Source organism: Microcaecilia unicolor, chromosome 3, assembly GCF_901765095.1.
Source record: "Microcaecilia unicolor chromosome 3, aMicUni1.1, whole genome shotgun sequence".
In the NCBI taxonomy this organism is placed as follows: Eukaryota; Metazoa; Chordata; class Amphibia; order Gymnophiona; family Siphonopidae; genus Microcaecilia; species Microcaecilia unicolor.
The window spans coordinates 99,502,736-99,517,628 of NC_044033.1; positions in this window are offsets into that span (position 1 = coordinate 99,502,736).

A 14,893-nucleotide genomic window follows, 5' to 3' on the forward strand; every position below is an offset into this window, starting at 1 on the left:
ATCTTAAAGAATTTTTGAGTGACAAGCATTGAATATCCAGGTTTTTTTGGCTGGATTAAACTTAACTAGTCAAGTTAGTATAGCTGATTAAGTTTATAGCAGCCAAAGATGGGATTGCTATTTAGGCAGTCCAATTTGGCCGCAAAACTTAGCCTTCGAAGTGCTGAATACTCGCAGCTAGCCAGTTATATTGTGCGTTAGACCGGTTAGCCTCTATGTACTAAGTGCTAACATTTAACATGATAACCAGCTATTGTTGCACTAAATATTAACCGTCCAGGAACCGTTCCTGGACAGTTAAATAGTGCTGGATATCAGCCAGATAGCATAGGCCAGCCTGTACTTGTCCAGTAAGCCTACTCAGTGGCAGGTTCTGGGTGGAGTGTGAGCAGAGTTCTGATTTACATGCATATTTTACAAAATATATATAGGTGTACATTGCATGTGAATATAAATGATACATAAATAAATAGCAATATAAGGAAAATATATTATGCTATAAGCAATACTAAATTACAATTCTCTATTAGTAAACTGAACAAAAAGTATGAAAATATCTAATTTTATGTTTCAATGATTTTTATTGATGAATTCACATGGTAAACAAATCCAGATCAAGCAATATAAATCTGATAACAAATATTTCTGTCACATATTAATAAGCCTAGGACTTCTATTATCAAAGTTTTTCAATCTTTTCTCCCCTATCCCTTCCCTCTTGTCTTCTTATATATTTATGAGTGTGTATATGTACAGTTACAGGACAGTTGTATAACTATTAACAATATTTAATTTTAAAAGACAAATTTTAAAATAGAAACAGAAGTGATATACCATTTTACCAATTGTTATTTGTCCATTTCAACCAGCATTGACAGTAGTGAAATCATAGCAAAGGTATCATTATAGAGATAATTTTTTAAATCATTTTCACACTTTTGTGGCCATATACATACGTAAATATTCTTTTATGAAATATGGCCAGAATAAAAAATGACATGATGGCACATACTTTGCTGGTAGGCATGTATAAAGGCTGTGTATATTAGCAGTGCGGAAGAGTTGGCAAGTACCAAGAATTTTTAAGCAATATTGAAGGTGAGGACTTAGAGACACTAGTAGGGGAATTTATAATGTATTTTTGAGTTTTGGCATGTCACATTCATTACAAGTTTTTATTGTTTATTTTTAGAAGGGATTGACACATCTTGAAACAGCCAATGGACGAAACGTTGGCCACAAGTCGATGGTAGAGTTTATAGCCAAGCACATTTGGTTGGAAGCTAAGTTTTAAATATATGTCACATTTTGGGGGTTTACCAGCAGAACACAGCAGAGCACAGAGTTTTAATGATAATTTATTGAGTTTTTTTTTTATACCAGTGATCACCCTGTGAAACCTATCACTAAGAAAATAGTGTGAAGGTGGGTTCTGAGTCTTTTTCCTCTGATTTAGATCATACTCTGGAGCTATTGAGCTTGCTTTTGATTAAACAGTGTATGATTAAGCTGGCACATTTGGGGAGAATATTTGATATAGTTTAGGATGGAGTTTGGGCAAAGTGTGGGTAAAGTTCAAAATCACCCCCATAGATTACAAGATATGTTAATCTGCATGCTTAATTAAATAATCTAGGCATGGACAGTTGAACCTACTCAAGCGTAGATGTAAATGGCTGCACCCACATGGTAGGTTCAATTTCAGCTGTTTATACTAGTATTTTATAAAGACTCATAGATGCCTGTCTGTCTTTATAAAATAATGCCTAAGTAGGTGTTTACTTCCCTTGCCTGACTATGGGGCCCTTTTACTAAGCTGTGGTAAAATGTGGCCGGTGCTAGTTTCAACGTATGAAATTGGCACATGCTGGGCAATTTTTTTTTTACTGCAGCAGGTAAAAAGGCCTTTTCTTAATGGGGCAGTAAATGGCCATGCGCTAATATTAAAAGTAGCGTGTAATTTACTGCCTACCCTTACCGCCACCTATTTACTTAGTGGTAGGGGCTCATGCATTACTCATGCAGTAATCAGGCAGCATGCGGCAATGTGGCCGTATTGCTGATTACCACTGGGAACGCTGCCCCCCCCCCCCCCCCCATGGTAGAAAATAGAAAATTATTTTCTACCGTGGGAAACAGCGCACACCAACTTTGGAATTAACACCGGGTGCCCTCGCTAGTAAAAGGGTCCCTAAGTGCCTTATTATAAAATGACCCTCTATTTGCATTAATAAATTGTAAGCCTGGGATAATCAATACTTCATAGTTTTATAACGTATTTTCAAAATGATTACGCCTTTCAAGATGCATGTTAGCATATGCTTTTCTTTTTAAACTTATCAGATACAAGTAATATAACTTGACATTTCAGCTGTGAAATAGAATGTTTTGGGTTTATGCCAAATAGTTTAGGGGGTCTTTTACAAAGCATCGGTAAGCCCAACGCAGGCTTACCGAATGCTAAGTTGGGACTACCGTTGGCCCAACACAGCCGCCGGCAGTGATTCCACCCTGAACGTGCACTATTTCCGGAGGAAAAAGAAAACCCAATGGCTTGCACGGCCGTAACCTGGCGCTAATCGGGCATTGCTGCTTCACTGCCCGGTTACCGGAGGATCCTTTATTGCCACCTCAATAGGTGGAGGTAAGGGTTCCCTGTTGTATGGCCATGCGGTAAGAATTCTCTTACCGCATAGCTATGTCTGTCTGGGGGCTTTTTACCCACTGCGGTAAAAATGGCCCTGGTGCACTGGAAAAACGGCCCCCACCACTAGTGCAGGGCCCTTTTCCCCACAGCTTAGTAAAAGGACCCCTTAGTGTATTACAGTGGCATAGCTAGGGTAGTTGACATCGGGGGCCGGTCATTTTTTAACACCCCCCCCCCCCCAATCCAGTAATAGGCATACCGAGAATACAAAACACTCAGGACCTATAGCGCAATTCTACCATACCATAAGCAGTCATTTCTAGAAGTCACACAAGCATCTTAAATGCTACAGTGAGCACTAGAACATCAATTCACCTATTGTAAAACGAAAACAGACAGATTAGTACAGATCGTCGATCCTGCACAGTCAATGCCAACCGAAAGCCATGTTTTTTTCACAAACACAGATACACCCTAATCCACTATAGAATAAGTAATCATAAACTTTCTATTTAGACAAAAATTAAACTGAACCCCCGATGCCAGACTCTGCATACAATGCAACACCACAGAAACAGAAAATGTCCCCTAGTACTGTGTAAAATATAAAATTTGAAAAAACTAACAAATCCGATCACTTTACAAATTAACAAATAGAAATAAAACAAATATAGAAAATAAAATACCATTTTATTGGACTAATACATTTAGCTTTCAGAGGCCAAAACCTCCTTCCTCAGGTCAATACAGTATAGTGCTGTTATAGTATCCTATCCTGACCTGAGGAAGGGGGTTTTGTTCTCTGAAAGTTAAGTCAAAATGTATTAAAAATTAGTCCAATAAAATGATTACCTTATTTATATGTTCTATTTATAAACATTTATTAACACATAAACACAGATACAATACTATACCCTAAAGCAAAAAAAATAAAAAAAAATATTTTATTTACAGTTTGTTGTCTCTGGTTTCTGCTTTCCTCATTTTCTTTTCACTGTCTTCCTTCCATCCAGCATCTGTCTTCGCTCTTTCTCTGAAATCCAGTGTCTGCCCTCTCTAATGTCCCTTCCATCCAGTGTCTGCCCTCTCTCTCTGCCCCTTCCATCCACAATCTACCCTCATTCTCTCTCCCCCTTCCACCCACCATCTGCCCTTTCTCTCTGCCTCTTCGATCCGTCTGCCCTCCCTCTCCCATCCATCTCCCATCCCCTCTCTCTGCCCCCTCTTTTCAGCCCCCTCTTTTCACCTGCACCTAGTTCCAGTTCCAGCCCACATCTCCCACCTGCCACCCTTTTCAGCCCCACTATCCCACCAGTCCCCAGCCCTTTTCTCCCATCAGTCCTGGGATTCAGCCCCCCAGCCACTTCTCCCTGTCCCCTTTTCAGCCCCTAGTTTCAACCCCAGCCCTTTTCTCTCACCAGTCCCGAGCTTCAGCCCCAGCCAGTTCTCCCTGTCCCCTTTAAAGCCCCCAGTCCCCAGTTTCAGCCCCTGGCCCTTTTCAGCCCCCAGTTCCAGTTTCAGACCTCTTCTCCCATGAGCACTTTCCTATCCAGTCCCCTTATCCCCTCTGAGCACCCCACCCCTCCCCAGTCCCCTTATCCCCTCTGAGCACCCCCACCCCTCCCCAATCCCCTTCTCATCTCTGAGCATCCCTCCTCTGAACTCCTCCACCACTCCCCAATCCCCTTCTCACCTCTGAGTACCCTTCTGAACTCCCCCACCCCTCCCCAATCCCCTTCTCACCTCTGAGTACCCTTCTGAGCACCCCCACCCCTCCCCAATCCCCATTCTCCCCTCTGAGCACCCCCACCCTCCCCAATTCCCTTTTCACCTCTGAGCATCCCTCCCCAATCCCCTTCTCCCCTCTGAGTACCCTTCTGAGGACCCCCACCCCTCCCCAATCCCCATTCTCCCCTCTGAGCACCCCCACCCTCCCCAATCCCCATTCTCTCCTCTGAGCACCCCCACCCTCTCCAATCCCCTTCTCCCCTCTGAGCACCCCTCCTCTGAACTCCCCCACCCCTCTCCAACCCCCTTCTCCCCTCTGAGCTCCCCCCTGACCTAGTCCCGTCCCCCCTCCATTGAGAGCCACAGAGTCCTCTTCTCCTGCCACCGCCTGCCTTTTTCTTTTTTTTTTAATCCGTGCAGCCACGCAGGCAGCGCTTTGCGTCTGCCTTGCGTGTGCTGTGAAAGAAGTAAATCGCCAGCGCTCGCGTCGGGCCTTCCCTCGATGTCCCGCCCTCAAGGAAATAGGAAGTTACCTCACAAGAGGGCGGGACATCGAGGGAAGGCCCGACGCAAGCGCTGGCGATTTACTTCTTTCACAGCACACGCAGGGCAGACGCGAAGCGCTGCCTGGCTGCACGGATTTTTAAAAAAAGAAAAAGGCAGGTGGTGGCAGGAGAAGAGGCACGACGGAGCACCCCCCACCCGCAGACACCCGGGGCGGACCGCCCCCACCGCCCCGCCCTTGCTACGCCACTGGTGTATTAATAGTTTAGTCAGTGTGTTTCTTCTAGCAAAAAAGGTGCTGGTACTCAAATGTCAGGCCACCCTTCAGAGATGAGGTGATCACCGAGGGACTCACCCCACAATAGCTAGGCCCCCTACAACCGTTCACAGAATCTATGACAAGGCAGAATTGGTGTCTAGAGCCTGAGCTCTTTCATTAAAACTTGGGGACCATGGGCCAATTTCAGCACACAATGGAAAAGGTGCTGGTACTCAGTACCCTTAAGTACCCCCTCAAAAAAAGCCCTGAGTTTAGTACAATATACATGTGCATAGTGTAGAATGAATAATCCTTTGAGTGAAAGAAGTGTCTTCCTGGTCTGCACTACATTATAGCATCTTTGAATGGTAACTGTGAGCAGAATGATAAAACATAATGAATGGTACAGCCATGCAGGCTACTGACAGAAGAGAAACCAATTGATTAATGGGGTGTGACATATACTTGATTGATTTTAGCATGCATGTGGCATAGTTTTCACAAATGATTTATCTTAATTTTCTATATATTATCATTACATTCAGTATGTCTAAAGCAATAGCATCGGTAATGCCTATCACAAAAATAACACATTTCTCTACGAAAAATCTAATTTTGCTTATCATCCATCAATTGTGCTTAGTTCAACCTCTTTTCTGGTTCTTTCTTACCTAAATAATAAGTCTAAAAAAAAAACCCACACAAAACTCATTTGCCATTGTCTTGCTTGCACAAATATCAAATCACATGTTGAAAAATGATGCCCCTTGTTTCCATGACAACCAAACTGCAAAATAGTCACCTCTTCTAACCCTAATTTCCTAAAATTCTTACAAAATATTCATGTTAATAAATGTCAGTTTATATTTTAAAGTTAAATTTTTAATGTCTACCTCTTCATCTAAGGATTGTTCCAGTTTACTTGGCATTTTCATCTACTGGATGCAAACATTATGTTTTTCACTGAAATTTGCATCTGGATAAATCAAATGAAAAGAACTAACAATACTGAACAATAAGGGGAAGATTTTCAGTTTGAGGCAGTGTTTAAGAAAACCAGCTAAGTGTGGTTAGATTAAAGCCAGTGATAGCAGTGGGGGAGGTGGGAGAAGGAGAGTGAGTATGAGATAATCAATTGCATTTCACTTTCTGTGTTTTTTGTTTTATTTTTTAATGCATGGTATTTTATAAAAGGTTACACTACAGCAAAATCCCATACCAACAAAAGTTAAAGCAATTAGTTTAGCCCCTCCTATCCTAGATCCCCTCTGCATCCTTGCAAGTTCCACAGAAGGGTTAGTGCTCCCCAATCATTCCTGCTTCACTGGTGCAGTGTTTCACAACTGCATCAGCTGACTTGAAGCAGGCACCATTTTTGAGCAGAACCAGCCCAAAGGTATCAGAGTTGCCTAGGGGGCATGAAGTTTGAGAGGGAGATTTGAGGACATGCCCCCCAGCCTTGCCCTCTACTCTGATCCAGCCTCACCCATTGTACCTCCTGGCTTCACCCCCCCGACTTACCAAAATTCTGCTATCCACAGCACCAACAAGCTACCAGTCCCCTCTGATAGCAGGAGATACCTTAATAAAACATTATCACCTGATGCTGTGGGACCATTCTCACGAAGAGAGCTATAAGAGTTTGCAGCTCTTATTGCAAGACTGGTCCCATGGCAGCAGATGGTTTCTTATTACTGCATCTCCTGATGCTGATGGATAGGGTTACCAACTTTTTGACAGGAAAAAACCCGACATCTACCATGTTCCATGCCCAGCCCTTGCTCCACCCATACCACTCTCTTGTCCCCTGTCCCAAGTCCCCAAATCGGGCATTTGGCACACACTCAGTTCAAGCCTTAAAAACTTCTACTATACACTGTAGTCTGTTATAATAGAATTGGAATTTTATTAAGGCCGCAGCCAGGAACATAAACACAATATTTATTTAAACAAAGTAACAAACTTAGAACATCTCTGCTATCAAATTTCTGCCTAGGGTACACAGCCTTCATTATCTGCAATCTCGTATAATCTCACAGGTGTTGCCATCTAAGCACCCTGTCTCTGTTTCGCACTATCACTCTGAGGACACGTTATCTCTTCAGCATATCCTATTTAAGGATGTGTTTACACTGCTTTTTCCACATCCGATGTTACAGGCCTCCCGACCGTCCAAACCGGGAGACACAACTCTCCCAGTATTCTTTTCTCTCAGTTATCCACTAACTTTATTTCTTGTCTATTAGATTGTAAGCTCTTTGAGCAGGGACTGTCTTTCTTCTATGTTTGTGCAGCGCTGCGTATGCCTTGTAGCGCTATAGAAATGCTAAATAGTAGTAGTAGTAACTTGCGGCCATACCTTTTCTTTCATCAATTTCAAGTTAACCATCATATTTTAACACTTCACTTTCAACTATTAACTATCAAAATGCTGTGTACCTGGCCCTTACTGACATTACATACTGCTATGCCCTAGCTGCGACTAATGTTGAACAGGGTGGGTGGGTGGGGAAGTGCTGCCCTGCCTTGCCCTTCGCATTCTAATTTTCCCTACTTCCTCTGTTTCCCAACCTTTGTCTTCCCTCCTCCCCTTGCCCCTCCTTTCTTCATTTCAGCTTGACTTTTCTTTTAACCCTTTTCTTTCCTTCTCCTTGTCCTCCCTTTCCTTAACCCTTTGTTGGCCTTCAGCCCATTTGTGGGTGGCCCCCATCCATAGTGGTTGCCTTTTCCTTTGTCACTTCTACTGTTGCACTCTTCCCTTGCTCCACCTCTCTATAACCAACTATCTGCAATAGGGTTGCCTAATAGGGTTGCCATCTCAGAAGGAAAAAAATGACACATACACATATTTTCTATGATTCATTCACAAACACTATCTGATGTTATAACAAACTAAAATTGTGTTAAAGTTTTGATGGCCCCTCTGTAAGGCCAACACAATCCACTATGTGCTAATTTGTGCAAAAACACACTCAAAACCTTACTATAACAGCACTAACTCCCAGGACTCAACAAGCAAAAACCTTATCCAGACCGTAAAACACTTATACACCATCTGATGACAAAAACAGAACAAACAGGACTACTACAGATCTCTATGCAGAAACTACATGCTAGCAGAATCCTGCACCCTGGTCACAAGCACAACACACAGATCCACAGCAAATATGAAACAAGGGACCACAGATCAGTAATAGAGATATGAAAAAAAAGCAAACCTCATCAGACTTGCATATACAGCAATACTAGATAAATAAAACTGAAATGCAAGATATTAGAGATGCATATTTCCCAAAGCTAACATGTTCTAATTAATACATTCAAAATGAAACAGTTTTTTTTCTATTTTTGTCTGAGCATTCTAGTTTTTCATTTGGTTTCAGCTAAATGTCTCTTTTGCTTTCTCTGTTCTTCCTGTCTTTCCAGGTTTTCCTATAGATTTTACGTTTCTTCCCTCTCCATGTTGGCCATGCATCTCTCTGCATTCCTACCTGTTCTGTCCAACATCTTTCTTGTGCTCTGTTCCTATCATCCCCCCTTCCCTGTTCAGCATCTGATTTCTTAGTATCCCTATCCTTAACTTATTTTATTTATAGTCTTCTCTTTCTGAAAATTCTAAGAAGATTACAAAATTAAAAATGCACAATAAAATAAAAACAGTACTAACAATAAAGACAGTATCAGCAACATATCAATGTGGAGGGGCATTTTCGATATAATGTCCAAATGGTGAAAAAAAATGCTTATTGGAATACATGCAGAAACTAAGGGCCCCTTTTACCAAGATGCGGCAAAAGGGAGTCGACACTGGCATTGGTGTGTGTTTTACATGTGCGCTGAGGCCCCCTTTTTACCGCAGCTGGTAAAAGGGAAGACTCATCTTCCTACAGGAAATCGCCAGGCGGCAACTAAAGCACTTGCTGTTTGGCCATTTTGTGTGTGTGTGTGTGGGGGGGGGGGGTAGCCCTTACCGCCACCCATTGAGGTGACATTAAGGGCTCCTGCATTAACCCGGTGGTAACTAGGCAGCACGCGGCACTGCCCGATTACCAAAGGGTACACTCTGGTGCTACTAAAATAAATAAATTTGTGTAGTGCCAGAAATGATGGCGCGCTAGGGGTCGGAAGTACCACTGGGTTGCTATGGTAGCCAGGTGGTACTTCCTGTACAGTGAGCGATAAGCCTGGGTTGAGCTTACCACCATTTAATAAAATGAGCCCTAAGTCCATAATGGAAGAGTTAAATAACAGTTTTCTTATATTCAAAAATACACTAAAAAAGTTTTTAAAAAATACGTACTGTGAACGTCATAGACAGTTTGAGATAGACATCTCTGCCAATCGGAAATACACTATACAAAATGTGCAATGGCAGTAGTGGTCCCCAAGTTGAGAAAACATCCAGCGTGGCATTCCCTCCTTGTGCAAAACATGCATATATATACCTATGCATGTGGAAGAATGTTCTTCATTGTGGACAGCAATGTCAATGCGCAGGGAGCCATATTTCTCTGTGTAGGAATCTAAGCTCCTGGTCCTCCTGTGCCTAAGAGATATTTAAGTGCCACCACCACCTGCTACCCCACAATGTCCCCCTGAAGGCATGAAAATCCATCAGGAACAGCCTAGACTGGTGGTGGTGCTTGAAAATTTTTCAGGCACAGGTGGACCAAGTGCTCTGTTTCTAGCAGCAAAAATTAGGACCCCTGGTCAGAGACATGACCAGGCACACTGAGGAACGTTCCTCCACATTCAGGAGATATATATGCATGTTTGCCACTTGGAGGGAATGTGCTGCTGTTGCTACAGATGTTTTCTCAACGTGGGGACCAGTACCACCATCGCACGTTTTGTGTAGTGTATTTCTGATTAGTGGAGAAGTTTATCTCAAAACATCTATGATGTTTGCAGTGTGTCCTCATTCTAAACATTTTTTCTTGTGTATTGTTGAATATCGGGACAAGTTTATTTATTTCTTCCATTATGGACTCACATTTTTAAATGTTTTCTGGTAAATGTTTATTTTGCCATTTGGACATCATATTGAAAATGCCCCTCCAAAGTCTCAATGGTTTGAGGCATAACTCCTCTCTGCACCAATCAAAATGGAGGATGAAGTTTTTTTGAAATGTGGAAGTAGAGATTGAATAAAAGTGCATTGAATTTAGTGGAGAAAAGGAAAGGGGATCCTCACACCTTCCAAAGAGAAATCAAGGACATTCAGCAAAGCTGGAGGAGGGAATGTTCCGGATGACCAAAGGAAACAGCTGAGTAAGAGCATTCAAAAGTTTATTGCCAAAGTTTTTACTCAGCAGTTTGCCTTGGTCATTCAGAACATTCCCTCTTCCACCTTTGCTAGTTGTCACTGAATTTAATATTAATGAGACTTTTTTTTAGGAAAAGGACATCAATTTCAGAAATAAGGGTGACGTAGACAAAGAGCATTAAAAAATCAGCAAAGAATGTAGCAGACTACTTGATAACCGAAAAAGAATCAGTTGTAGTGAATCTTACTAATGTCCAAGTAAAAGTGGGCCAAGTGTCTTTATTATCCAAGGGCTCATCTTTTGCTTCTTGGAAAAAATATGACTACTTCTGATTTTGAGTTGATTTTGAAAAATATTTCCTGGTGCTATAATTAAAGTTAATTTTTTATAAATGTAATGACAATTCAGAAGAGAGATCCATGATGAAAAATACATCCTGGACTCCACTTAGCCTACTCAATCCATCTCTCTGAAGTTTTACAAATCAGGGGCAATTCTATAACCTTGTGCCACAAGTTAAACACCTTGATGCTGCATGCTAAGTGCCAATTCTATAACAGCATCTTGGTACCAAGATTCCATTACAGAATACTAGTGTAACTTGGTATTGATGTGCCTGCTTCTAGGTGCATCCTCTTACATCAGGTCAATGGCTGTCATAAATTGGCATGCCTAAGTGCTTCATGCATTGTGCACAACATGTGAAGGGGCATTTTCAATATGAAGTCTAAATCCAACTTTGGATGCTGTGCTGAAAATGTCCAAAAATCAACATGGCCATTTTTGAAACTGAAAAACATCTAGCTTTTTGTTTGGAAAATGACCATTTTCTAGACTTTTTAGATGTTTTGTGTTCAGTGCATTTTTCTTTTGTGACCATTTTTGAAAAGAAAAATGCCCCCAGAACAAGCCATTGGGATATATGGGGAAACAGTATTCTTAGTAGACTGGCCACACCGACATCCCAGCAGAGCAATGGGGCACCTTAGGGGGTGCTGCAATGAACTTCACATAAAAGGCCCTAGGTACAAATCTCACCATTGACCACTGGGAGCATAAGGTGGGGGGAGGGTCATGCCTTAATCCCTTCAGTGGTCATCTGGTCATTTAGGACACCTTTTTATGACATGGCTATGATTGAAGCAAGCCCAGACCACAACGTCCAACTTTTAGCCCTAAACGTTTTTGCTTTGTTCCATTATGTCAGAAAAATATCCAAGTTATGGGAACACCCTAATTCCACCCCAAGATGCCCCCAACACAACCTTTTGATCTGGTGGCATTGAGGGGCATAATTGAACCGCGCCGGTCATCTCCGGGGCCGGCTCCGTAAATGGGCGGAGCCAACCGTATTTTTGAAAAAAGATGGCCAGCCATCTTTTTTTTCGATAATACGGTTGGGGCTGGCTAAATCTCAACATTTAGGTCAAATGTTGAGATCGCTGGGTTTAGAGATGGCCGGCTTTGGTTTTCGGCCATAATGGAAACCGGGCCCGGCCATCACAAACCCGGCGAAATGCAAGGTATTTGGTCGTGGGAGGAGCCAGCATTTGTAGTGCACTGGTCCCCCTCACATGCCAGGACACCAACCGGGCACCCTAGGGGGCACTTCTAAAAATTACAACAAAATAAAAATGCTCCCAGGTGCATAGCTCCCTTCCCTTGGGTGCTGAGCCCCCCAAAGGCCCCCAAAACCCACTCCCCACAACTCTAGACCACTACCATAGCCCAAAGGAGTGAAGGGGGGCACCTACATGTGGGTACAGTGGGTTTTGGGGGGGTTGGAGGGCTCCCATTTACCACCACAAGTGTAACAGGTAGGGGGGAATGGGCCTGGGTCCACCTGCCTGAAGTGCACTGCACCCACTGAAAACTGCTCCAGGTACCTGCATACTGCTGTCAGGGAGCTGGGTATGACATTTGAGGCTGGCATAGAGACTGGTAAAAAAATATGTAAAGGGAAGGGGTTGGTGACCACTGGGAGAGTAAGGGGAGATGATCCACGATTCCCTTCAGTGGATCATCTCCCCTTACTCTCCCAGTGGAGATGCCTATTATATCTATTTTTTCATTTAGTGCAATATATTCCAACTCCCCCATCTTATTTCTTAGGCTCCTGGCATTCGCATATAGACATTTCAAACTATGTTTGTTGTTCCTAAGTACATCATGCTTAGTACTTGACAGTATTAATTGGCAATCTTTTGTCTGATTTTTATTGTTATTTAAAGATACCCGATCTACTACAACCTTGCCAAAATGCCCCCTTGAAGTTTTGCCGGCTCTGTGACGGAAAGCAGTTGGCGCTGGCCAAAATTGGCTTTTGATTATACTGATTTGGCCGGGTTCAGGAGATGGCCGGCCATTTCCCGATTTGTGTCGGAAGATGGCTGGTGATCTCTTTCGAAAATAAGCTGGATTGCAGACAAACTTCATAGAAAACTACCTTAAAAAGTTGTTTCAAAATTTGTGATTTGGATGTTTTTGCATGAAAAACGGTCATTTGCTGCTTTGTGCTGCTTTTTGGATGTTTTTCTAGTTTGAAAATAAGCCCCTTAATATTTTGAAAGGTGTATGCGTAGGTAGGAGATACATCCATACCCTACCTATGCTCTAACTATATGTATACCCCTTTGAAATTATGTGTTGTGGTACTTACATATAACCTTAGAGAATGATGCCTCCTGTATGTATGTACCTGCTAATTTTGGTGCTTCTGAAGTGCATAAGTGTTGTTGCCAAGTTATTAATTGTCCTGCTATTGTTTAAGGCAGTTTTCCAGCTTATAGCAGCATGTGACAAAAGATCTACCTTCAGCTGATTGGGCAGCTTTAACTCAATTAAGAACATAGAATACACTATTTATTAAAAGCAGACAAAGGAAGTGTTATATTAGTTTAAAGTAGGGAATAATATGTAACTGAGAATGAAAGACAGTTATCTGAGCTATCGCAAACTGAATGAGACTCCAACAATGGAGATTAAGGGAAGAATAGTAACAATAACTGTGAAAGCTAGAGCAGCCATCTTTTTAACATGTTAAGTACATTTTAAACAATAGGTCTGATATTCAAAACTATTTAACTGGATAGAAGAGGCTTACAATGGCGCCTCATTTGACATGCTCCACTGTCCTGTAGTACCTGCCAAACGTGCGTGTGCTGTTTTTGAGGGGGGCATATCAGGGGAATGGGGAGTGAGCATTTCTGCACTAAATAGCATATCTACATTAGCGTGTGCTACCTGCTTAGCACAGGAATACCATATAAGCCCTTACTGCCTACAAAATGGACAGCAGTAAGTGCTCACCTCAGGGGCGTAGCTAATCTGCTTATGTTCTTAAAACATCATAGTTTTAGTTTAGTTTTGTTCTATTATGACTTAAAAATGTCTAAATCTTATGAACATCCAAATCCCGCCCTTAACATGCCCCCTATATGCCTACTTGGGATTTGGATGCACTGCAGATGAACAGCATAGAAAAAGTCTGAAAAATAGGTTTCAACAAAACTGATATGGACATTTTTGTGAGAAAAACATTCAAATGCTGCTTTATGCGACTTTTTAAACATTTTTCTCTTTCAAAAATGAGCCCCATGGTCAAGTAACATAAAAATGTTCACTTCAGGTATTGAACATCTAATAACAGTATTTTGAATAGACTGCAAGAAATATTTTATCTTTAGGCACTCTAAACACATATGTTTGTGTATGTCCCTTTTTGAACATCCTCTACAACATTCACTAGACCATTATTTTTCTATCTTGTTCCCAGTATTTTTCTCATCTCTGCTGATAAGCAGCTTTATCTTTAATTTCACAGTATGCTAGTGACTTGTAGTATTTTGATAATTACCCTTTATTTACACTTGTTTTTTTTTAAGAGAATAAGTTCTATCTATATGAGAATCCTAGTCCTCCTTAAACACATTCCCTTACTAGGCTACCTTAATGGAGCCAGGGCTGGGGAATTAAAACAGGAGGGCATGGTCCAGCCAGGAAAGGTCACAGAGGCCCAGAACAGTAAGAAGCAGCTCTCCATACTAGGCCTCCACTATGTGTGTGTAAGGAATGCTTTTGTTCAGTAGAGTTCTTCAAAGGAATCCATTGATCTCTAATCGGGTCCCAGAATTGGTCCACCTCCTCCATGACATCACACATAATGCATTTATTACATTTAAAATGACCTACGAGAATTGGCTTTCTATTTGTTCATATATCAGACATTTGATAGTAAGTGCCACGTAGGTCTGAGGCCTTCCCACCCCCCATCTAGTATTAGTTTATAGAGTGATAATACTGAAGAGATTAACCAATGGGTTTCTCCGGAGGTCTCTGTACAGCATTATAATTCATAACGTTGTGATTTCAAGTGGATAAATATGACATCAGGAAATGCTAGGGAAGAAAAGTTCCTACATGGAATAAATTACTGTGTCATGGAATAGCTGGTTCAAGAACTGACATTAGGGGAGCTATTTTAGATTT